At 43.5% G+C, this 23,994-nt stretch overlaps 24 non-coding genes across 24 annotated transcripts; all 24 read right to left on the reverse strand.

Moving 5' to 3' along the window:
- Positions 1 to 558: 558 nt before the first annotated feature.
- Positions 559 to 641, reverse strand: TRNAL-UAG (transfer RNA leucine (anticodon UAG)). Its single transcript has one exon. It is a non-coding gene; the product is annotated as a tRNA-Leu (tRNA).
- A 1,023-nt stretch (positions 642 to 1,664) lies between these two features.
- Positions 1,665 to 1,747, reverse strand: TRNAL-AAG (transfer RNA leucine (anticodon AAG)). The gene has a single exon. It is a non-coding gene; the product is annotated as a tRNA-Leu (tRNA).
- Positions 1,748 to 1,938: 191 nt separating this feature from the next.
- On the reverse strand, positions 1,939 to 2,021 carry TRNAL-CAG (transfer RNA leucine (anticodon CAG)). The gene has a single exon. It is a non-coding gene; the product is annotated as a tRNA-Leu (tRNA).
- A 632-nt stretch (positions 2,022 to 2,653) lies between these two features.
- Positions 2,654 to 2,736, reverse strand: TRNAL-UAG (transfer RNA leucine (anticodon UAG)). Its single transcript has one exon. It is a non-coding gene; the product is annotated as a tRNA-Leu (tRNA).
- Positions 2,737 to 3,761: 1,025 nt separating this feature from the next.
- On the reverse strand, positions 3,762 to 3,844 carry TRNAL-AAG (transfer RNA leucine (anticodon AAG)). The gene has a single exon. It is a non-coding gene; the product is annotated as a tRNA-Leu (tRNA).
- A 191-nt stretch (positions 3,845 to 4,035) lies between these two features.
- On the reverse strand, positions 4,036 to 4,118 carry TRNAL-CAG (transfer RNA leucine (anticodon CAG)). Its single transcript has one exon. It is a non-coding gene; the product is annotated as a tRNA-Leu (tRNA).
- A 632-nt stretch (positions 4,119 to 4,750) lies between these two features.
- TRNAL-UAG (transfer RNA leucine (anticodon UAG)) lies at positions 4,751 to 4,833 on the reverse strand. Its single transcript has one exon. It is a non-coding gene; the product is annotated as a tRNA-Leu (tRNA).
- A 1,023-nt stretch (positions 4,834 to 5,856) lies between these two features.
- Positions 5,857 to 5,939, reverse strand: TRNAL-AAG (transfer RNA leucine (anticodon AAG)). The gene has a single exon. It is a non-coding gene; the product is annotated as a tRNA-Leu (tRNA).
- Positions 5,940 to 6,130: 191 nt separating this feature from the next.
- Positions 6,131 to 6,213, reverse strand: TRNAL-CAG (transfer RNA leucine (anticodon CAG)). The gene has a single exon. It is a non-coding gene; the product is annotated as a tRNA-Leu (tRNA).
- A 1,739-nt stretch (positions 6,214 to 7,952) lies between these two features.
- Positions 7,953 to 8,035, reverse strand: TRNAL-AAG (transfer RNA leucine (anticodon AAG)). Its single transcript has one exon. It is a non-coding gene; the product is annotated as a tRNA-Leu (tRNA).
- Positions 8,036 to 8,226: 191 nt separating this feature from the next.
- TRNAL-CAG (transfer RNA leucine (anticodon CAG)) lies at positions 8,227 to 8,309 on the reverse strand. Its single transcript has one exon. It is a non-coding gene; the product is annotated as a tRNA-Leu (tRNA).
- Positions 8,310 to 8,941: 632 nt separating this feature from the next.
- TRNAL-UAG (transfer RNA leucine (anticodon UAG)) lies at positions 8,942 to 9,024 on the reverse strand. Its single transcript has one exon. It is a non-coding gene; the product is annotated as a tRNA-Leu (tRNA).
- Positions 9,025 to 10,320: 1,296 nt separating this feature from the next.
- TRNAL-CAG (transfer RNA leucine (anticodon CAG)) lies at positions 10,321 to 10,403 on the reverse strand. The gene has a single exon. It is a non-coding gene; the product is annotated as a tRNA-Leu (tRNA).
- A 1,739-nt stretch (positions 10,404 to 12,142) lies between these two features.
- TRNAL-AAG (transfer RNA leucine (anticodon AAG)) lies at positions 12,143 to 12,225 on the reverse strand. Its single transcript has one exon. It is a non-coding gene; the product is annotated as a tRNA-Leu (tRNA).
- A 191-nt stretch (positions 12,226 to 12,416) lies between these two features.
- TRNAL-CAG (transfer RNA leucine (anticodon CAG)) lies at positions 12,417 to 12,499 on the reverse strand. The gene has a single exon. It is a non-coding gene; the product is annotated as a tRNA-Leu (tRNA).
- A 1,739-nt stretch (positions 12,500 to 14,238) lies between these two features.
- On the reverse strand, positions 14,239 to 14,321 carry TRNAL-AAG (transfer RNA leucine (anticodon AAG)). Its single transcript has one exon. It is a non-coding gene; the product is annotated as a tRNA-Leu (tRNA).
- Positions 14,322 to 14,512: 191 nt separating this feature from the next.
- TRNAL-CAG (transfer RNA leucine (anticodon CAG)) lies at positions 14,513 to 14,595 on the reverse strand. Its single transcript has one exon. It is a non-coding gene; the product is annotated as a tRNA-Leu (tRNA).
- Positions 14,596 to 16,334: 1,739 nt separating this feature from the next.
- Positions 16,335 to 16,417, reverse strand: TRNAL-AAG (transfer RNA leucine (anticodon AAG)). Its single transcript has one exon. It is a non-coding gene; the product is annotated as a tRNA-Leu (tRNA).
- Positions 16,418 to 16,608: 191 nt separating this feature from the next.
- On the reverse strand, positions 16,609 to 16,691 carry TRNAL-CAG (transfer RNA leucine (anticodon CAG)). Its single transcript has one exon. It is a non-coding gene; the product is annotated as a tRNA-Leu (tRNA).
- Positions 16,692 to 17,323: 632 nt separating this feature from the next.
- TRNAL-UAG (transfer RNA leucine (anticodon UAG)) lies at positions 17,324 to 17,406 on the reverse strand. Its single transcript has one exon. It is a non-coding gene; the product is annotated as a tRNA-Leu (tRNA).
- A 1,298-nt stretch (positions 17,407 to 18,704) lies between these two features.
- TRNAL-CAG (transfer RNA leucine (anticodon CAG)) lies at positions 18,705 to 18,787 on the reverse strand. Its single transcript has one exon. It is a non-coding gene; the product is annotated as a tRNA-Leu (tRNA).
- A 2,013-nt stretch (positions 18,788 to 20,800) lies between these two features.
- TRNAL-CAG (transfer RNA leucine (anticodon CAG)) lies at positions 20,801 to 20,883 on the reverse strand. The gene has a single exon. It is a non-coding gene; the product is annotated as a tRNA-Leu (tRNA).
- A 1,739-nt stretch (positions 20,884 to 22,622) lies between these two features.
- TRNAL-AAG (transfer RNA leucine (anticodon AAG)) lies at positions 22,623 to 22,705 on the reverse strand. The gene has a single exon. It is a non-coding gene; the product is annotated as a tRNA-Leu (tRNA).
- A 191-nt stretch (positions 22,706 to 22,896) lies between these two features.
- TRNAL-CAG (transfer RNA leucine (anticodon CAG)) lies at positions 22,897 to 22,979 on the reverse strand. Its single transcript has one exon. It is a non-coding gene; the product is annotated as a tRNA-Leu (tRNA).
- Positions 22,980 to 23,994: the final 1,015 nt, after the last annotated feature.

Raw genomic sequence — 23,994 nt, forward strand, 5'->3', positions numbered from 1 at the left:
TTATCCTATTATAAGTACTTCCAACAGATCTATGACCAATCCATAGAGAGCAGTACCTATGAAGAACTCTTTAGACCTTTAAGGCGTACAAAGAGAAAGTGCTATTAACCAGCCACTTGAAAGGCCCAAAGCTGCTTTGAAATTGAGTCAACAGCCACCTCTTGGCTAGCTAAAGCAAATTCAACAAGGAATTTCAATGTCACAACATAGGGTGGGATACGCAAATCTAAGCAGCCCCTGATCACAGCCCTGAGGAAATTGCCGTAAGTGTGCTGGAGTCCAACTGTCTACCAGGTGCTAGGCATTCTTCCATATTTGCATGGCCTGTCTGGCCAGGGCATACAAGAGCATGACTCTTCCAGATGAGCTCTTACATGGGTCCTATGCTCATATAGTAAGGACTGCACTTTGTCAGCAAGACTTTATACAACCGAAATATATGAGAAACCCCAGCTCTCTTGACTAGATGAGGACGGAATCACATCCCAGGTGAAGACCAACAGATGCAACTTCCATCAGATGTTAACCTGAAAAAGGAGATTACATCTCCAAAAGTCATGTCAGAAGTGGGATTCGAACCCACGTCTCCAGAGGAAACTGCGGCCTAAACACAGCGCCTTAGACCACTCGGCCATCCTGACAGTGCAGAGTCTTAAGAAATGTATAAAAGTCACTCAGAAATTTCTGCCTCATGCAAGCCTGAAATAATTTAAACCTTCAAACACAAGGTGCAACTTTATGCACAGGACAATAAACACAGAAGATCACATGTGAAAGCATTTCATTTCACAGGTGTACAATTTTTATGCTTTTAAAATACCTCATACCTCTCACCAGCTATTTAGGGTCCTGTATCCTACTCACAAAATTACCTTGCCTGCGACCTCTCTCTCTACACAAACAACTACTGCACAGGAAGTAGGAAGGTAGAAGGTGGGGCATATTATGCAAATGTATGCTGTCATTGTGCCTTGCAGATTCATGCAGGATTTCTAGATCCTTGCTGGATACAAGAGAGCAGACCTTGTTTCAGATCAACTGTCCCTAGCAGGGAACGTCTGAGCACATGCAGTCTTTTGCTCTCTAGCCCCTGGCCTGGGACTTACCCTCACTGGCTGAGGCGTGAATTTCTGCATACCAACGTTGCATAGATGGTACGTTTGTGGTCGGTTTGGGATGGGTGGGAGGTCAAAAGCAGGGAAAAGTATGTCGCCTTCACTTCTAGTCTCCTCTTCTAGGCCTACCTGCCGTTCACTCACTCTGTCTTTGTTTCATTCTCTCCTTCCTCAACACCCCTTCTCACTCACTCGCTCTATCACTTGTGCTCTTTCCCCTTGCTCTGCATTTCATAGTGGAAACATCTCTTGAATGGAGCATTAGAAAATGAGGTTACATAAAATTAACAATCTACTTATTGGAAACCAAAAATATCACAAGACTGCATGTAACCCATTTCATTAATAAAAGGGACTTTTTAAGCACCCCCCAAAAAACACATAAAACACCACGAGTGCTAGAAGAATATTATACGAGCTTGAAGACAGAATTGGGCAAATTAATTTGCAGTTGAAACTGAAGTTTGTTACTTATTCAGATATTATATGCACTGCCAATTTTTAGCTGAGATTCTAAAAGAACTCAGAGACAAAATGGACTTAAAGTTTTGTCAGAAGTGGGATTCGAACCCACGCCTCCAGGAGAGACTGCGGCCTTAACGCAGCGCCTTAGACCACTCGGCCATCCTGACCACATTAGCTTGATCATCTACAGAGAGGAAAAGATATTGTGAACCAAAAAAAGCACACATCTTAGGTCATGAGTGGCTAGAGCAAGAAAAAAACTCACTGCACTTTTCCAAGCAGACAACCATATAAGCCATTGTGAGGGAAATGATCTGATTTTTTCTCTCTCAAGAAAAAAGTAGAGTAAACACACAATTGTCAGAAGTGGGATTTGAACCCACGCCTCCAGAAGAGACTGCGACCTGAACGCAGCGCCTTAGACCACTCGGCCATCCTGACTTGCATTTGTGGAACCTTCCACAGGCCAGACAGCCATGCAAGTGGGGTACCGAAAAGGCATGCCCTCAATTTATTTATCCTATTATAAGTACTTCCAACAGATCTTTGAACAATCCATAGAGAGCAGTACCTATGAAGAACTCTTTAGACCTTTAAGGCGTACAAAGAGAAAGTGCTATTAACCAGCCACTTGAAAGGCCCAAAGCTGCTTTGAAATTGAGTCAACAGCCACCTCTTGGCTAGCTAAAGCAAATTCAACAAGGAATTTCAATGTCACAACATAGGGTGGAATACGCAAATCTAAGCAGTCCCTGATCACAGCCCTGAGGAAATTGCCGTAAGTGTGCTGGAGTCCAACTGTCTACCAGATGCTAGGCATTCTTCCATATTTGCATGGCCTGTCTGGCCAGGGCATACAAGAGCATGACTCTTCCAGATGAGCTCTTACATGGGTCCTATGCTCATATAGTAAGGACTGCACTTTGTCAGCAAGACTTTATACAACCGAAATATATGAGAAACCCCAGCTCTCTTGACTAGATGAGGACGGAATCACATCCCAGGTGAAGACCAACAGATGCAATTTCCATCAGATGTTAACCTGAAAAAGGAGATTACATCTCCAAAAGTCATGTCAGAAGTGGGATTCGAACCCACGCCTCCAGAGGAGACTGCAGCCTAAACACAGCGCCTTAGACCACTCGGCCATCCTGACAGTGCAGAGTCTTAAGAAATGTATAAAAGTCAATCAGAAATTTCTGCCTCCATGCAAGCCTGAAATAATTTAAACCTTCAAACACAAGGTGCAACTTTATGCACAGGACAATAAACACAGAAGATCACATGTGAAAGCATTTCATTTCACAGGTGTACAATTTTTATACTTTTAGAATACCTCATACCTCTCACCAGCTATTTAGGGTCCTGTATCCTACTCACAAAATTACCTTGCCTGCGACCTCTCTCTCTACACAAACAACTACTGCACAGGAAGTAGGAAGGCAGAAGGTGGGGCATATTATGCAAATGTATGCTGTCATTGTGCCTTGCAGATTCATGCAGGATTTCTAGATCCTTGCTGGATACAAGAGAGCAGACCTTGTTTCAGATCAACTGTCCCTAGCAGGGAACGTCTGAGCACATGCAGTCTTTTGCTCTCTAGCCCCTGGCCTGGGACTTACCCTCACTGGCTGAGGCGTGAATTTCTGCATACCAACGTTGCATAGATGGTACGTTTGTGGTCGGTTTGGGATGGGTGGGAGGTCAAAAGCAGGGAAAAGTATGTCGCCTTCACTTCTAGTCTCCTCTTCTAGGCCTACCTGCCGTTCACTCACTCTGTCTTTGTTTCATTCTCTCCTTCCTCAACACCCCTTCTCACTCACTCGCTCTATCACTTCTGCTCTTTCCCCTTGCTCTGCATTTCATAGTGGAAACATCTCTTGAATGGAGCATTAGAAAATGAGGTTACATAAAATTAACAATCTACTTATTGGAAACCAAAAATATCACAAGACTGAATGTAACCCATTTCATTAATAAAAGGGACTTTTTAAGCACCCCCCAAAAAAAAACATAAAACACCACGAGTGCTAGAAGAATATTATACGAGCTTGAAGACAGAATTGGGCAAATTAATTTGCAGTTGAAACTGAAGTTTGTTACTTATTCAGATATTATATGCACTGCCAATTTTTAGCTGAGATTCTAAAAGAACTCAGAGACAAAATGGACTTAAAGTTTTGTCAGAAGTGGGATTCGAACCCACGCCTCCAGGAGAGACTGCGGCCTTAACGCAGCGCCTTAGACCACTCGGCCATCCTGACCACATTTGCTTGATCATCTACAGAGAGGGAAAGATATTGTGAACCAAAAAAAGCACACAACTTAGGTCATGAGTGGCTAGAGCAAGAAAAAAACTCACTGCACTTTTCCAAGTAGACAACCATATAAGCCCATGTGAGGGAAATGATCTGATTTTTTCTCTCCCAAGAAAAAAGTAGAGTAAACACACAATTGTCAGAAGTGGGATTTGAACCCACGCCTCCAGAAGAGACTGCGACCTGAACGCAGCGCCTTAGACCACTCGGCCATACTGACTTGCATTTGTGGAACCTTCCACAGGCCAGACAGCCATGCAAGTGGGGTACCGAAAAGGCATGCCCTCAATTTATTTATCCTATTATAAGTACTTCCAACAGATCTTTGAACAATCCATAGAGAGCAGTACCTATGAAGAACTCTTTAGACCTTTAAGGCGTACAAAGAGAAAGTGCTATTAACCAGCCACTTGAAAGGCCCAAAGCTGCTTTGAAATTGAGTCAACAGCCACCTCTTGGCTAGCTAAAGCAATTTCAACAAGGAATTTCAATGTCACAACATAGGGTGGAATACGCAAATCTAAGCAGCCCCTGATCACAGCCCTGAGGAAATTGCCGTAAGTGTGCTGGAGTCCAACTGTCTACCAGATGCTAGGCATTCTTCCATATTTGCATGGCCTGTCTGGCCAGGGCATACAAGAGCATGACTCTTCCAGATGAGCTCTTACATGGGTCCTATGCTCATATAGTAAGGACTGCACTTTGTCAGCAAGACTTTATACAACCGAAATATATGAGAAACCCCAGCTCTCTTGACTAGATGAGGACGGAATCACATCCCAGGTGAAGACCAACAGATGCAACTTCCATCAGATGTTAACCTGAAAAAGGAGATTACATCTCCAAAAGTCATGTCAGAAGTGGGATTCGAACCCACGCCTCCAGAGGAGACTGCGGCCTAAACACAGCGCCTTAGACCACTCGGCCATCCTGACAGTGCAGAGTCTTAAGAAATGTATAAAAGTCACTCAGAAATTTCTGCCTCATGCAAGCCTGAAATAATTTAAACCTTCAAACACAAGGTGCAACTTTATGCACAGGACAATAAACACAGAAGATCACATGTGAAAGCATTTCATTTCACAGGTGTACAATTTTTATGCTTTTAAAATACCTCATACCTCTCACCAGCTATTTAGGGTCCTGTATCCTACTCACAAAATTACCTTGCCTGCGACCTCTCTCTCTACACAAACAACTACTGCACAGGAAGTAGGAAGGCAGAAGGTGGGGCATATTATGCAAATGTATGCTGTCATTGTGCCTTGCAGATTCATGCAGGATTTCTAGATCCTTGCTGGATACAAGAGAGCAGACCTTGTTTCAGATCAACTGTCCCTAGCAGGGAACGTCTGAGCACATGCAGTCTTTTGCTCTCTAGCCCCTGGCCTGGGACTTACCCTCACTGGCTGAGGCGTGAATTTCTGCATACCAACGTTGCATAGATGGTACGTTTGTGGTTGGTTTGGGATGGGTGGGAGGTCAAAAGCAGGGAAAAGTATGTCGCCTTCACTTCTAGTCTCCTCTTCTAGGCCTACCTGCCGTTCACTCACTCTGTCTTTGTTTCATTCTCTCCTTCCTCAACACCCCTTCTCACTCACTCGCTCTATCACTTGTGCTCTTTCCCCTTGCTCTGCATTTCATAGTGGAAACATCTCTTGAATGGAGCATTAGAAAATGAGGTTACATAAAATTAACAATCTACTTATTGGAAACCAAAAATATCACAAGACTGCATGTAACCCATTTCATTAATAAAAGGGACTTTTTAAGCACCCCCCAAAAAACACATAAAACACCACGAGTGCTAGAAGAATATTATACGAGCTTGAAGACAGAATTGGGCAAATTAATTTGCAGTTGAAACTGAAGTTTGTTACTTATTCAGATATTATATGCACTGCCAATTTTTAGCTGAGATTCTAAAAGAACTCAGAGACAAAATGGACTTAAAGTTTTGTCAGAAGTGGGATTCGAACCCACGCCTCCAGGAGAGACTGCGGCCTTAACGCAGCGCCTTAGACCACTCGGCCATCCTGACCACATTAGCTTGATCATCTACAGAGAGGAAAAGATATTGTGAACCAAAAAAAGCACACATCTTAGGTCATGAGTGGCTAGAGCAAGAAAAAAACTCACTGCACTTTTCCAAGCAGACAACCATATAAGCCATTGTGAGGGAAATGATCTGATTTTTTCTCTCTCAAGAAAAAAGTAGAGTAAACACACAATTGTCAGAAGTGGGATTTGAACCCACGCCTCCAGAAGAGACTGCGACCTGAACGCAGCGCCTTAGACCACTCGGCCATCCTGACTTGCATTTGTTGAACCTTCCACAGGCCAGACAGCCATGCAAGTGGGGTACCGAAAAGGCATGCCCTCAATTTATTTATCCTATTATAAGTACTTCCAACAGATCTTTGAACAATCCATAGAGAGCAGTACCTATGAAGAACTCTTTAGACCTTTAAGGCGTACAAAGAGAAAGTGCTATTAACCAGCCACTTGAAAGGCCCAAAGCTGCTTTGAAATTGAGTCAACAGCCACCTCTTGGCTAGCTAAAGCAAATTCAACAAGGAATTTCAATGTCACAACATAGGGTGGAATACGCATATCTAAGCAGTCCCTGATCACAGCCCTGAGGAAATTGCCGTAAGTGTGCTGGAGTCCAACTGTCTACCAGATGCTAGGCATTCTTCCATATTTGCATGGCCTGTCTGGCCAGGGCATACAAGAGCATGACTCTTCCAGATGAGCTCTTACATGGGTCCTATGCTCATATAGTAAGGACTGCACTTTGTCAGCAAGACTTTATACAACCGAAATATATGAGAAACCCCAGCTCTCTTGACTAGATGAGGACGGAATCACATCCCAGGTGAAGACCAACAGATGCAATTTCCATCAGATGTTAACCTGAAAAAGGAGATTACATCTCCAAAAGTCATGTCAGAAGTTGGATTCGAACCCACGCCTCCAGAGGAGACTGCAGCCTAAACACAGCGCCTTAGACCACTCGGCCATCCTGACAGTGCAGAGTCTTAAGAAATGTATAAAAGTCAATCAGAAATTTCTGCCTCCATGCAAGCCTGAAATAATTTAAACCTTCAAACACAAGGTGCAACTTTATGCACAGGACAATAAACACAGAAGATCACATGTGAAAGCATTTCATTTCACAGGTGTACAATTTTTATACTTTTAGAATACCTCATACCTCTCACCAGCTATTTAGGGTCCTGTATCCTACTCACAAAATTACCTTGCCTGCGACCTCTCTCTCTACACAAACAACTACTGCACAGGAAGTAGGAAGGCAGAAGGTGGGGCATATTATGCAAATGTATGCTGTCATTGTGCCTTGCAGATTCATGCAGGATTTCTAGATCCTTGCTGGATACAAGAGAGCAGACCTTGTTTCAGATCAACTGTCCCTAGCAGGGAACGTCTGAGCACATGCAGTCTTTTGCTCTCTAGCCCCTGGCCTGGGACTTACCCTCACTGGCTGAGGCGTGAATTTCTGCATACCAAAGTTGCATAGATGGTACGTTTGTGGTCGGTTTGGGATGGGTGGGAGGTCAAAAGCAGGGAAAAGTATGTCGCCTTCACTTCTAGTCTCCTCTTCTAGGCCTACCTGCCGTTCACTCACTCTGTCTTTGTTTCATTCTCTCCTTCCTCAACACCCCTTCTCACTCACTCGCTCTATCACTTCTGCTCTTTCCCCTTGCTCTGCATTTCATAGTGGAAACATCTCTTGAATGGAGCATTAGAAAATGAGGTTACATAAAATTAACAATCTACTTATTGGAAACCAAAAATATCACAAGACTGAATGTAACCCATTTCATTAATAAAAGGGACTTTTTAAGCACCCCCCAAAAAAAACATAAAACACCACGAGTGCTAGAAGAATATTATACGAGCTTGAAGACAGAATTGGGCAAATTAATTTGCAGTTGAAACTGAAGTTTGTTACTTATTCAGATATTATATGCACTGCCAATTTTTAGCTGAGATTCTAAAAGAACTCAGAGACAAAATGGACTTAAAGTTTTGTCAGAAGTGGGATTCGAACCCACGCCTCCAGGAGAGACTGCGGCCTTAACGCAGCGCCTTAGACCACTCGGCCATCCTGACCACATTTGCTTGATCATCTACAGAGAGGGAAAGATATTGTGAACCAAAAAAAGCACACAACTTAGGTCATGAGTGGCTAGAGCAAGAAAAAAACTCACTGCACTTTTCCAAGTAGACAACCATATAAGCCCATGTGAGGGAAATGATCTGATTTTTTCTCTCCCAAGAAAAAAGTAGAGTAAACACACAATTGTCAGAAGTGGGATTTGAACCCACGCCTCCAGAAGAGACTGCGACCTGAACGCAGCGCCTTAGACCACTCGGCCATACTGACTTGCATTTGTGGAACCTTCCACAGGCCAGACAGCCATGCAAGTGGGGTACCGAAAAGGCATGCCCTCAATTTATTTATCCTATTATAAGTACTTCCAACAGATCTTTGAACAATCCATAGAGAGCAGTACCTATGAAGAACTCTTTAGACCTTTAAGGCGTACAAAGAGAAAGTGCTATTAACCAGCCACTTGAAAGGCCCAAAGCTGCTTTGAAATTGAGTCAACAGCCACCTCTTGGCTAGCTAAAGCAATTTCAACAAGGAATTTCAATGTCACAACATAGGGTGGAATACGCAAATCTAAGCAGCCCCTGATCACAGCCCTGAGGAAATTGCCGTAAGTGTGCTGGAGTCCAACTGTCTACCAGATGCTAGGCATTCTTCCATATTTGCATGGCCTGTCTGGCCAGGGCATACAAGAGCATGACTCTTCCAGATGAGCTCTTACATGGGTCCTATGCTCATATAGTAAGGACTGCACTTTGTCAGCAAGACTTTATACAACCGAAATATATGAGAAACCCCAGCTCTCTTGACTAGATGAGGACGGAATCACATCCCAGGTGAAGACCAACAGATGCAACTTCCATCAGATGTTAACCTGAAAAAGGAGATTACATCTCCAAAAGTCATGTCAGAAGTGGGATTCGAACCCACGCCTCCAGAGGAGACTGCGGCCTAAACACAGCGCCTTAGACCACTCGGCCATCCTGACAGTGCAGAGTCTTAAGAAATGTATAAAAGTCACTCAGAAATTTCTGCCTCATGCAAGCCTGAAATAATTTAAACCTTCAAACACAAGGTGCAACTTTATGCACAGGACAATAAACACAGAAGATCACATGTGAAAGCATTTCATTTCACAGGTGTACAATTTTTATGCTTTTAAAATACCTCATACCTCTCACCAGCTATTTAGGGTCCTGTATCCTACTCACAAAATTACCTTGCCTGCGACCTCTCTCTCTACACAAACAACTACTGCACAGGAAGTAGGAAGGCAGAAGGTGGGGCATATTATGCAAATGTATGCTGTCATTGTGCCTTGCAGATTCATGCAGGATTTCTAGATCCTTGCTGGATACAAGAGAGCAGACCTTGTTTCAGATCAACTGTCCCTAGCAGGGAACGTCTGAGCACATGCAGTCTTTTGCTCTCTAGCCCCTGGCCTGGGACTTACCCTCACTGGCTGAGGCGTGAATTTCTGCATACCAACGTTGCATAGATGGTACGTTTGTGGTTGGTTTGGGATGGGTGGGAGGTCAAAAGCAGGGAAAAGTATGTCGCCTTCACTTCTAGTCTCCTCTTCTAGGCCTACCTGCCGTTCACTCACTCTGTCTTTGTTTCATTCTCTCCTTCCTCAACACCCCTTCTCACTCACTCGCTCTATCACTTGTGCTCTTTCCCCTTGCTCTGCATTTCATAGTGGAAACATCTCTTGAATGGAGCATTAGAAAATGAGGTTACATAAAATTAACAATCTACTTATTGGAAACCAAAAATATCACAAGACTGCATGTAACCCATTTCATTAATAAAAGGGACTTTTTAAGCACCCCCCAAAAAACACATAAAACACCACGAGTGCTAGAAGAATATTATACGAGCTTGAAGACAGAATTGGGCAAATTAATTTGCAGTTGAAACTGAAGTTTGTTACTTATTCAGATATTATATGCACTGCCAATTTTTAGCTGAGATTCTAAAAGAACTCAGAGACAAAATGGACTTAAAGTTTTGTCAGAAGTGGGATTCAAACCCACGCCTCCAGGAGAGATTGCGGCCTTAACGCAGCGCCTTAGACCACTCGCCATCCTGACCACATTTGCTTGATCATCTACAGAGAGGGAAAGATATTGTGAACCAAAAAAAGCACACAACTTAGGTCATGAGTGGCTAGAGCAAGAAAAAAACTCACTGCACTTTTCCAAGCAGACAACCATATAAGCCATTGTGAGGGAAATGATCTGATTTTTTCTCTCTCAAGAAAAAAGTAGAGTAAACACACAATTGTCAGAAGTGGGATTTGAACCCACGCCTCCAGAGGAGACTGCGACCTGAACGCAGCGCCTTAGACCACTCGGCCATCCTGACTTGCATTTGTGGAACCTTCCACAGGCCAGACAGCCATGCAAGTGGGGTACCGAAAAGGCATGCCCTCAATTTATTTATCCTATTATAAGTACTTCCAACAGATCTATGACCAATCCATAGAGAGCAGTACCTATGAAGAACTCTTTAGACCTTTAAGGCGTACAAAGAGAAAGTGCTATTAACCAGCCACTTGAAAGGCCCAAAGCTGCTTTGAAATTGAGTCAACAGCCACCTCTTGGCTAGCTAAAGCAAATTCAACAAGGAATTTCAATGTCACAACATAGGGTGGGATACGCAAATCTATGCAGCCCCTGATCACAGCCCTGAGGAAATTGCCGTAAGTGTGCTGGAGTCCAACTGTCTACCAGATGCTAGGCATTCTTCCATATTTGCATGGCCTGTCTGGCCAGGGCATACAAGAGCATGACTCTTCCAGATGAGCTCTTACATGGGTCCTATGCTCATATAGTAAGGACTGCACTTTGTCAGCAAGACTTTATACAACCGAAATATATGAGAAACCCCAGCTCTCTTGACTAGATGAGGACGGAATCACATCCCAGGTGAAGACCAACAGATGCAACTTCCATCAGATGTTAACCTGAAAAAGGAGATTACATCTCCAAAAGTCATGTCAGAAGTGGGATTCGAACCCACGCCTCCAGAGGAGACTGCGGCCTAAACACAGCGCCTTAGACCACTCGGACATCCTGACAGTGCAGAGTCTTAAGAAATGTATAAAAGTCACTCAGAAATTTCTGCCTCCATGCAAGCCTGAAATAATTTAAACCTTCAAACACAAGGTGCAACTTTATGCACAGGACAATAAACACAGAAGATCACATGTGAAAGCATTTCATTTCACAGGTGTACAATTTTTATGCTTTTAAAATACCTCATACCTCTCACCAGCTATTTAGGGTCCTGTATCCTACTCACAAAATTACCTTGCCTGCGACCTCTCTCTCTACACAAACAACTACTGCACAGGAAGTAGGAAGGCAGAAGGTGGGGCATATTATGCAAATGTATGCTGTCATTGTGCCTTGCAGATTCATGCAGTATTTCTAGATCGTTGCTGGATACAAGAGAGCAGACCTTGTTTCAGATGAACTGTCCCTAGCAGGGAACGTCTGAGCACATGCAGTCTTTTGCTCTCTAGCCCCTGGCCTGGGACTTACCCTCACTGGCTGAGGCGTGAATTTCTGCATACCAACGTTGCATAGATGGTACGTTTGTGGTCGGTTTGGGATGGGTGGGAGGTCAAAAGCAGGGAAAAGTATGTCGCCTTCACTTCTAGTCTCCTCTTCTAGGCCAACCTGCCGTTCACTCACTCTGTCTTTGTTTCATTCTCTCCTTCCTCAACACCCCTTCTCACTCACTCGCTCTATCACTTGTGCTCTTTCCCCTTGCTCTGCATTTCATAGTGGAAACATCTCTTGAATGGAGCATTAGAAAATGAGGTTACATAAAATTAACAATCTACTTATTGGAAACCAAAAATATCACAAGACTGAATGTAACCCATTTCATTAATAAAAGGGACTTTTTAAGCACCCCCCAAAAAACACATAAAACACCACGAGTGCTAGAAGAATATTATACGAGCTTGAAGACAGAATTGGGCAAATTAATTTGCAGTTGAAACTGAAGTTTGTTACTTATTCAGATATTATATGCACTGCCAATTTTTAGCTGAGATTCTAAAAGAACTCAGAGACAAAATGGACTTAATGTTTTGTCAGAAGTGGGATTCGAACCCACGCCTCCAGGAGAGACTGCGGCCTTATCGCAGCGCCTTAGACCACTCGGCCATCCTGACCACATGTGCTTGATCATCTATAGAGAGGGAAAGATATTGTGAACCAAAAAAAGCACACAACTTAGGTCATGAGTGGCTAGAGCAAGAAAAAAACTCACTGCACTTTTCCAAGTAGACAACCATATAAGCCCATGTGAGGGAAATGATCTGATTTTTTCTCTCCCAAGAAAAAAGAAGAGTAAACACACAATTGTCAGAAGTGGGATTTGAACCCACACCTCCAGAAGAGACTGCGACCTGAACGCAGCGCCTTAGACCACTCGGCCATCCTGACTTGCATTTTCGGAACCTTCCACAGGCCAGACAGCCATGCAAGTGGGGTACCGAAAAGGCATGCCCTCAATTTATTTATCCTATTATAAGTACTTCCAACAGATCTTTGAACAATCCATAGAGAGCAGTACCTATGAAGAACTCTTTAGACCTTTAAGGCGTACAAAGAGAAAGTGCTATTAACCAGCCACTTGAAAGGCCCAAAGCTGCTTTGAAATTGAGTCAACAGCCACCTCTTGGCTAGCTAAAGCAAATTCAACAAGGAATTTCAATGTCACAACATAGGGTGGAATACGCAAATCTAAGCAGCCCCTGATCACAGCCCTGAGGAAATTGCCGTAAGTGTGCTGGAGTCCAACTGTCTACCAGATGCTAGGCATTCTTCCATATTTGCATGGCCTGTCTGGCCAGGGCATACAAGAGCATGACTCTTCCAGATGAGCTCTTACATGGGTCCTATGCTCATATAGTAAGGACTGCACTTTGTCAGCAAGACTTTATACAACCGAAATATATGAGAAACCCCAGCTCTCTTGACTAGATGAGGACGGAATCACATCCCAGGTGAAGACCAACAGATGCAACTTCCATCAGATGTTAACCTGAAAAAGGAGATTACATCTCCAAAAGTCATGTCAGAAGTGGAATTCGAACCCACGCCTCCAGAGGACACTGCGGCCTAAACACAGCACTTTAGACCACTCGGCCATCCTGACAGTGCAGAGTCTTAAGAAATGTATAAAAGTCACTCAGAAATTTCTGCCTCCATGCAAGCCTGAAATAATTTAAACCTTCCAACACAAGGTGCAACTTTATGCACAGGACAATAAACACAGAAGATCACATGTGAAAGCATTTCATTTCACAGGTGTACAATTTTTATGCTTTTAAAATACCTCATACCTCTCACCAGCTATTTAGGGTCCTGTATCCTACTCACAAAATTACCTTGCCTGCGACCTCTCTCTCTACACAAACAACTACTGCACAGGAAGTAGAAAGGCAGAAGGTGGGGCATATTATGCAAATGTATGCTGTCATTGTGCCTTGCAGATTCATGCAGGAATTCTAGATCCTTGCTGGATACAAGAGAGCAGACCTTGTTTCAGATCAACTGTCCCTAGCAGGGAACGTCTGAGCACATGCAGTCTTTTGCTCTCTATCCCCTGGCCTGGGACTTACCCTCACTGGCTGAGGCGTGAATTACTGCATACCAACGTTGCATAGATGGTACGTTTGTGGTCGGTTTGGGATGGGTGGGAGGTCAAAAGCATGGAAAAGTATGTCGCCTTCACTTCTAGTCTCCTCTTCTAGGCCTACCTGCCGTTCACTCACTCTGTCTTTGTTTCATTCTCTCCTTCCTCAACACCCCTTCTCACTCACTCGCTCTATCACTTGTGCTCTTTCCCCTTGCTCTGCATTTCATAGTGGAAACATCTCTTGAATGGAGCATTAGAAAATGAGGTTACATAAAATTAACAATCTACTTATTGGAAACCAAAAATATCACAAGACTGAATGTAACCCATTTCATTAATAAAAGGGACTTTTTAAGCACCCCCCAAAAAACACATAAAACACCACGAGTGCTAGAAGAATATTATACGAGCTTGAAGACAGAATTGGGCAAATTAATTTGCAGTTGAAACTGAAGTTTGTTACTTATTCAGATATTATATGCACTGCCAATTTTTAGCTGAGATTCTAAAAGAACTCAGAGACAAAATGGACTTAAAGTTTTGTCAGAAGTGGGATTCGAACCCACGCCTCCAGGAGAGACTGCGGCCTTAACGCAGCGCCTTAGACCACTCGGCCATCCTGACCACATTTGCTTGATCATCTACAGAGAGGGAAAGATATTGTGAACCAAAAAAAGCACACATCTTAGGTCATGAGTGGCTAGAGCAAGAAAAAAACTCACTGCACTTTTCCAAGTAGACAACCATATAAGCCCATGTGAGGGAAATGATCAGATTTTTTCTCTCTCAAGAAAAAAGTAGAGTAAACACACAATTGTCAGAAGTGGGATTTGAACCCACGCCTCCAGAAGAGACTGCGACCTGAACGCAGCGCCTTAGACCACTCGGCCATCCTGACTTGCATTTGTGGAACCTTCCACAGGCCAGACAGCCATGCAAGTGGGGTACCGAAAAGGCATGCCCTCAATTTATTTATCCTATTATAAGTACTTCCAAAAGATCTTTGAACAATCCATAGAGAGCAGTACCTATGAAGAACTCTTTAGACCTTTAAGGCGTACAAAGAGAAAGTGCTATTAACCAGCCACTTGAAAGGCCCAAAGCTGCTTTGAAATTGAGTCAAAAGCCACCTCTTGGCTAGCTAAAGCAAATTCAACAAGGAATTTCAATGTCACAACATAGGGTGGAATACGCAAATCTAAGCAGTCCCTGATCACAGCCCTGAGGAAATTGCCGTAAGTGTGCTGGAGTCCAACTGTCTACCAGATGCTAGGCATTCTTCCATATTTGCATGGCCTGTCTGGCCAGGGCATACAAGAGCATGACTCTTCCAGATGAGCTCTTACATGGGTCCTATGCTCATATAGTAAGGACTGCACTTTGTCAGCAAGACTTTATACAACCGAAATATATGAGAAACCCCAGCTCTCTTGACTAGATGAGGACGGAATCACATCCCAGGTGAAGACCAACAGATGCAATTTCCATCAGATGTTAACCTGAAAAAGGAGATTACATCTCCAAAAGTCATGTCAGAAGTGAGATTCGAACCCACGCCTCCAGAGGAGACTGCAGCCTAAACACAGCGCCTTAGACCACTCGGCCATCCTGACAGTGCAGAGTCTTAAGAAATGTATAAAAGTCAATCAGAAATTTCTGCCTCCATGCAAGCCTGAAATAATTTAAACCTTCAAACACAAGGTGCAACTTTATGCACAGGACAATAAACACAGAAGATCACATGTGAAAGCATTTCATTTCACAGGTGTACAATTTTTATGCTTTTAGAATACCTCATACCTCTCACCAGCTATTTAGGGTCCTGTATCCTACTCACAAAATTACCTTGCCTGCGACCTCTCTCTCTACACAAACAACTACTGCACAGGAAGTAGGAAGGCAGAAGGTGGGGCATATTATGCAAATGTATGCTGTCATTGTGCCTTGCAGATTCATGCAGGATTTCTAGATCCTTGCTGGATACAAGAGAGCAGACCTTGTTTCAGATCAACTGTCCCTAGCAGGGAACGTCTGAGCACATGCAGTCTTTTGCTCTCTAGCCCCTGGCCTGGGACTTACCCTCACTGGCTGAGGCGTGAATTTCTGCATACCAACGTTGCATAGATGGTACGTTTGTGGTCGGTTTGGGATGGGTGGGAGGTCAAAAGCAGGGAAAAGTATGTCGCCTTCACTTCTAGTCTCCTCTTCTAGGCCTACCTGCCGTTCACTCACTCTGTCTTTGTTTCATTCTCTCCTTCCTCAACACCCCTTCTCACTCACTCGCTCTATCACTTCTGCTCTTTCCCCTTGCTCTGCATTTCATAGTGGAAACATCTCTTGAATGGAGCATTAGAAAATGAGGTTACATAAAATTAACAATCTACTTATTGGAAACGAAAAATATCACAAGACTGAATGTAACCCATTTCATTAATAAAAGGGACTTTTTAAGCACCCCCCAAAAAAAACATAAAACACCACGAGTGCTAGAAGAATATTATACGAGCTTGAAGACAGAATTGGGCAAATTAATTTGCAGTTGAAACTGAAGTTTGTTACTTATTCAGATATTATATGCACTGCCAATTTTTAGCTGAGATTCTAAAAGAACTCAGAGACAAAATGGACTTAAAGTTTTGTCAGAAGTGGGATTCGAACCCACGCCTCCAGGAGAGACTGCGGCCTTAACGCAGCGCCTTAGACCACTCGGCCATCCTGACCACATTAGCTTGATCATCTACAGAGAGGAAAAGATATTGTGAACCAAAAAAAGCACACATCTTAGGTCATGAGTGGCTAGAGCAAGAAAAAAACTCACTGCACTTTTCCAAGCAGACAACCATATAAGCCATTGTGAGGGAAATGATCTGATTTTTTCTCTCTCAAGAAAAAAGTAGAGTAAACACACAATTGTCAGAAGTGGGATTTGAACCCACGCCTCCAGAGGAGACTGCGACCTGAACGCAGCGCCTTAGACCACTCGGCCATCCTGACTTGCATTTGTGGAACCTTCCACAGGCCAGACAGCCATGCAAGTGGGGTACCGAAAAGGCATGCCCTCAATTTATTTATCCTATTATAAGTACTTCCAACAGATCTATGACCAATCCATAGAGAGCAGTACCTATGAAGAACTCTTTAGACCTTTAAGGCGTACAAAGAGAAAGTGCTATTAACCAGCCACTTGAAAGGCCCAAAGCTGCTTTGAAATTGAGTCAACAGCCACCTCTTGGCTAGCTAAAGCAAATTCAACAAGGAATTTCAATGTCACAACATAGGGTGGGATACGCAAATCTAAGCAGCCCCTGATCACAGCCCTGAGGAAATTGCCGTAAGTGTGCTGGAGTCCAACTGTCTACCAGATGCTAGGCATTCTTCCATATTTGCATGGCCTGTCTGGCCAGGGCATACAAGAGCATGACTCTTCCAGATGAGCTCTTACATGGGTCCTATGCTCATATAGTAAGGACTGCACTTTGTCAGCAAGACTTTATACAACCGAAATATATGAGAAACCCCAGCTCTCTTGACTAGATGAGGACGGAATCACATCCCAGGTGAAGACCAACAGATGCAACTTCCATCAGATGTTAACCTGAAAAAGGAGATTACATCTCCAAAAGTCATGTCAGAAGTGGGATTCGAACCCACGCCTCCAGAGGAGACTGCGGCCTAAACACAGCGCCTTAGACCACTCGGCCATCCTGACAGTGCAGAGTCTTAAGAAATGTATAAAAGTCACTCAGAAATTTCTGCCTCCATGCAAGCCTGAAATAATTTAAACCTTCAAACACAAGGTGCAACTTTATGCACAGGACAATAAACACAGAAGATCACATGTGAAAGCATTTCATTTCACAGGTGTACAATTTTTATGCTTTTAAAATACCTCATACCTCTCACCAGCTATTTAGGGTCCTGTATCCTACTCACAAAATTACCTTGCCTGCGACCTCTCTCTCTACACAAACAACTACTGCACAGGAAGTAGGAAGGCAGAAGGTGGGGCATATTATGCAAATGTATGCTGTCATTGTGCCTTGCAGATTCATGCAGTATTTCTAGATCGTTGCTGGATACAAGAGAGCAGACCTTGTTTCAGATGAACTGTCCCTAGCAGGGAACGTCTGAGCACATGCAGTCTTTTGCTCTCTAGCCCCTGGCCTGGGACTTACCCTCACTGGCTGAGGCGTGAATTTCTGCATACCAACGTTGCATAGATGGTACGTTTGTGGTCGGTTTGGGATGGGTGGGAGGTCAAAAGCAGGGAAAAGTATGTCGCCTTCACTTCTAGTCTCCTCTTCTAGGCCAACCTGCCGTTCACTCACTCTGTCTTTGTTTCATTCTCTCCTTCCTCAACACCCCTTCTCACTCACTCGCTCTATCACTTGTGCTCTTTCCCCTTGCTCTGCATTTCATAGTGGAAACATCTCTTGAATGGAGCATTAGAAAATGAGGTTACATAAAATTAACAATCTACTTATTGGAAACCAAAAATATCACAAGACTGAATGTAACCCATTTCATTAATAAAAGGGACTTTTTAAGCACCCCCCAAAAAACACATAAAACACCACGAGTGCTAGAAGAATATTATACGAGCTTGAAGACAGAATTGGGCAAATTAATTTGCAGTTGAAACTGAAGTTTGTTACTTATTCAGATATTATATGCACTGCCAATTTTTAGCTGAGATTCTAAAAGAACTCAGAGACAAAATGGACTTAAAGTTTTGTCAGAAGTGGGATTCAAACCCACGCCTCCAGGAGAGATTGCGGCCTTAACGCAGCGCCTTAGACCACTCGGCCATCCTGACCACATTTGCTTGATCATCTACAGAGAGGGAAAGATATTGTGAACCAAAAAAAGCACACAACTTAGGTCATGAGTGGCTAGAGCAAGAAAAAAACTCACTGCACTTTTCCAAGTAGACAACCATATAAGCCAATGTGAGGGAAATGATCTGATTTTTTCTCTCCCAAGAAAAAAGAAGAGTAAACACACAATTGTCAGAAGTGGGATTTGAACCCACGCCTCCAGAAGAGACTGCGACCTGAACGCAGCGCCTTAGACCACTCGGCCATCCTGACTTGCATTTGTGGAACCTTCCACAGGCCAGACAGCCATGCAAGTGGGGTACCGAAAAGGCATGCCCTCAATTTATTTATCCTATTATAAGTACTTCCAACAGATCTTTGAACAATCCATAGAGAGCAGTACCTATGAAGAACTCTTTAGACCTTTAAGGCGTACAAAGAGAAAGTGCTATTAACCAGCCACTTGAAAGGCCCAAAGCTGCTTTGAAATTGAGTCAACAGCCACCTCTTGGCTAGCTAAAGCAAATTCAACAAGGAATTTCAATGTCACAACATAGGGTGGAATACTCAAATCTAAGCAGCCCCTGATCACAGCCCTGAGGAAATTGCCGTAAGTGTGCTGGAGTCCAACTGTCTACCAGATGCTAGGCATTCTTCCATATTTGCATGGCCTGTCTGGCCAGGGCATACAAGAGCATGACTCTTCCAGATGAGCTCTTACATAGGTCCTATGCTCATATAGTAAGGACTGCACTTTGTCAGCAAGACTTTATACAACCGAAATATATGAGAAACCCCAGCTCTCTTGACTAGATGAGGACGGAATCACATCCCAGGTGAAGACCAACAGATGCAACTTCCATCAGATGTTAACCTGAAAAAGGAGATTACATCTCCAAAAGTCATGTCAGAAGTGGGATTCGAACCCACGTCTCCAGAGGAGACTGCGGCCTAAACACAGCACTTTAGACCACTCGGCCATCCTGACAGTGCAGAGTCTTAAGAAATGTATAAAAGTCACTCAGAAATTTCTGCCTCCATGCAAGCCTGAAATAATTTAAACCTTCAAACACAAGGTGCAACTTTATGCACAGGACAATAAACACAGAAGATCACATGTGAAAGCATTTCATTTCACAGGTGTACAATTTTTATGCTTTTAAAATACCTCATACCTCTCACCAGCTATTTAGGGTCCTGTATCCTACTCACAAAATTACCTTGCCTGCGACCTCTCTCTCTACACAAACAACTACTGCACAGGAAGTAGGAAGGCAGAAGGTGGGGCATATTATGCAAATGTATGCTGTCATTGTGCCTTGCAGATTCATGCAGGAATTCTAGATCCTTGCTGGATACAAGAGAGCCGACCTTGTTTCAGATCAACTGTCCCTAGCAGGGAACGTCTGAGCACATGCAGTCTTTTGCTCTCTATCCCCTGGCCTGGGACTTACCCTCACTGGCTGAGGCGTGAATTACTGCATACCAACGTTGCATAGATGGTACGTTTGTGGTCGGTTTGGGATGGGTGGGAGGTCAAAAGCATGGAAAAGTATGTCGCCTTCACTTCTAGTCTCCTCTTCTAGGCCTACCTGCCGTTCACTCACTCTGTCTTTGTTTCATTCTCTCCTTCCTCAACACCCCTTCTCACTCACTCGCTCTATCACTTGTGCTCTTTCCCCTTGCTCTGCATTTCATAGTGGAAACATCTCTTGAATGGAGCATTAGAAAATGAGGTTACATAAAATTAACAATCTACTTATTGGAAACCAAAAATATCACAAGACTGAATGTAACCCATTTCATTAATAAAAGGGACTTTTTAAGCACCCCCCAAAAAACACATAAAACACCACGAGTGCTAGAAGAATATTATACGAGCTTGAAGACAGAATTGGGCAAATTAATTTGCAGTTGAAACTGAAGTTTGTTACTTATTCAGATATTATATGCACTGCCAATTTTTAGCTGAGATTCTAAAAGAACTCAGAGACAAAATGGACTTAAAGTTTTGTCAGAAGTGGGATTCAAACCCACGCCTCCAGGAGAGATTGCGGCCTTAACGCAGCGCCTTAGACCACTCGGCCATCCTGACCACATTTGCTTGATCATCTACAGAGAGGGAAAGATATTGTGAACCAAAAAAAGCACACAACTTAGGTCATGAGTGGCTAGAGCAAGAAAAAAACTCACTGCACTTTTCCAAGCAGACAACCATATAAGCCATTGTGAGGGAAATGATCTGATTTTTTCTCTCTCAAGAAAAAAGTAGAGTAAACACACAATTGTCAGAAGTGGGATTTGAACCCACGCCTCCAGAGGAGACTGCGACCTGAACGCAGCGCCTTAGACCACTCGGCCATCCTGACTTGCATTTGTGGAACCTTCCACAGGCCAGACAGCCATGCAAGTGGGGTACCGAAAAGGCATGCCCTCAATTTATTTATCCTATTATAAGTACTTCCAACAGATCTATGACCAATCCATAGAGAGCAGTACCTATGAAGAACTCTTTAGACCTTTAAGGCGTACAAAGAGAAAGTGCTATTAACCAGCCACTTGAAAGGCCCAAAGCTGCTTTGAAATTGAGTCAACAGCCACCTCTTGGCTAGCTAAAGCAAATTCAACAAGGAATTTCAATGTCACAACATAGGGTGGGATACGCAAATCTATGCAGCCCCTGATCACAGCCCTGAGGAAATTGCCGTAAGTGTGCTGGAGTCCAACTGTCTACCAGATGCTAGGCATTCTTCCATATTTGCATGGCCTGTCTGGCCAGGGCATACAAGAGCATGACTCTTCCAGATGAGCTCTTACATGGGTCCTATGCTCATATAGTAAGGACTGCACTTTGTCAGCAAGACTTTATACAACCGAAATATATGAGAAACCCCAGCTCTCTTGACTAGATGAGGACGGAATCACATCCCAGGTGAAGACCAACAGATGCAACTTCCATCAGATGTTAACCTGAAAAAGGAGATTACATCTCCAAAAGTCATGTCAGAAGTGGGATTCGAACCCACGCCTCCAGAGGAGACTGCGGCCTAAACACAGCGCCTTAGACCACTCGGACATCCTGACAGTGCAGAGTCTTAAGAAATGTATAAAAGTCACTCAGAAATTTCTGCCTCCATGCAAGCCTGAAATAATTTAAACCTTCAAACACAAGGTGCAACTTTATGCACAGGACAATAAACACAGAAGATCACATGTGAAAGCATTTCATTTCACAGGTGTACAATTTTTATGCTTTTAAAATACCTCATACCTCTCACCAGCTATTTAGGGTCCTGTATCCTACTCACAAAATTACCTTGCCTGCGACCTCTCTCTCTACACAAACAACTACTGCACAGGAAGTAGGAAGGCAGAAGGTGGGGCATATTATGCAAATGTATGCTGTCATTGTGCCTTGCAGATTCATGCAGTATTTCTAGATCGTTGCTGGATACAAGAGAGCAGACCTTGTTTCAGATGAACTGTCCCTAGCAGGGAACGTCTGAGCACATGCAGTCTTTTGCTCTCTAGCCCCTGGCCTGGGACTTACCCTCACTGGCTGAGGCGTGAATTTCTGCATACCAACGTTGCATAGATGGTACGTTTGTGGTCGGTTTGGGATGGGTGGGAGGTCAAAAGCAGGGAAAAGTATGTCGCCTTCACTTCTAGTCTCCTCTTCTAGGCCAACCTGCCGTTCACTCACTCTGTCTTTGTTTCATTCTCTCCTTCCTCAACACCCCTTCTCACTCACTCGCTCTATCACTTGTGCTCTTTCCCCTTGCTCTGCATTTCATAGTGGAAACATCTCTTGAATGGAGCATTAGAAAATGAGGTTACATAAAATTAACAATCTACTTATTGGAAACCAAAAATATCACAAGACTGAATGTAACCCATTTCATTAATAAAAGGGACTTTTTAAGCACCCCCCAAAAAACACATAAAACACCACGAGTGCTAGAAGAATATTATACGAGCTTGAAGACAGAATTGGGCAAATTAATTTGCAGTTGAAACTGAAGTTTGTTACTTATTCAGATATTATATGCACTGCCAATTTTTAGCTGAGATTCTAAAAGAACTCAGAGACAAAATGGACTTAATGTTTTGTCAGAAGTGGGATTCGAACCCACGCCTCCAGGAGAGACTGCGGCCTTATCGCAGCGCCTTAGACCACTCGGCCATCCTGACCACATGTGCTTGATCATCTATAGAGAGGGAAAGATATTGTGAACCAAAAAAAGCACACAACTTAGGTCATGAGTGGCTAGAGCAAGAAAAAAACTCACTGCACTTTTCCAAGTAGACAACCATATAAGCCCATGTGAGGGAAATGATCTGATTTTTTCTCTCCCAAGAAAAAAGAAGAGTAAACACACAATTGTCAGAAGTGGGATTTGAACCCACACCTCCAGAAGAGACTGCGACCTGAACGCAGCGCCTTAGACCACTCGGCCATCCTGACTTGCATTTTCGGAACCTTCCACAGGCCAGACAGCCATGCAAGTGGGGTACCGAAAAGGCATGCCCTCAATTTATTTATCCTATTATAAGTACTTCCAACAGATCTTTGAACAATCCATAGAGAGCAGTACCTATGAAGAACTCTTTAGACCTTTAAGGCGTACAAAGAGAAAGTGCTATTAACCAGCCACTTGAAAGGCCCAAAGCTGCTTTGAAATTGAGTCAACAGCCACCTCTTGGCTAGCTAAAGCAAATTCAACAAGGAATTTCAATGTCACAACATAGGGTGGAATACGCAAATCTAAGCAGCCCCTGATCACAGCCCTGAGGAAATTGCCGTAAGTGTGCTGGAGTCCAACTGTCTACCAGATGCTAGGCATTCTTCCATATTTGCATGGCCTGTCTGGCCAGGGCATACAAGAGCATGACTCTTCCAGATGAGCTCTTACATGGGTCCTATGCTCATATAGTAAGGACTGCACTTTGTCAGCAAGACTTTATACAACCGAAATATATGAGAAACCCCAGCTCTCTTGACTAGATGAGGACGGAATCACATCCCAGGTGAAGACCAACAGATGCAACTTCCATCAGATGTTAACCTGAAAAAGGAGATTACATCTCCAAAAGTCATGTCAGAAGTGGAATTCGAACCCACGCCTCCAGAGGACACTGCGGCCTAAACACAGCACTTTAGACCACTCGGCCATCCTGACAGTGCAGAGTCTTAAGAAATGTATAAAAGTCACTCAGAAATTTCTGCCTCCATGCAAGCCTGAAATAATTTAAACCTTCCAACACAAGGTGCAACTTTATGCACAGGACAATAAACACAGAAGATCACATGTGAAAGCATTTCATTTCACAGGTGTACAATTTTTATGCTTTTAAAATACCTCATACCTCTCACCAGCTATTTAGGGTCCTGTATCCTACTCACAAAATTACCTTGCCTGCGACCTCTCTCTCTACACAAACAACTACTGCACAGGAAGTAGAAAGGCAGAAGGTGGGGC

This window comes from Lissotriton vulgaris, chromosome 8 (genome assembly GCF_964263255.1).
Source record: "Lissotriton vulgaris chromosome 8, aLisVul1.2, whole genome shotgun sequence".
Lineage (NCBI taxonomy): Eukaryota > Metazoa > Chordata > Amphibia > Caudata > Salamandridae > Lissotriton > Lissotriton vulgaris.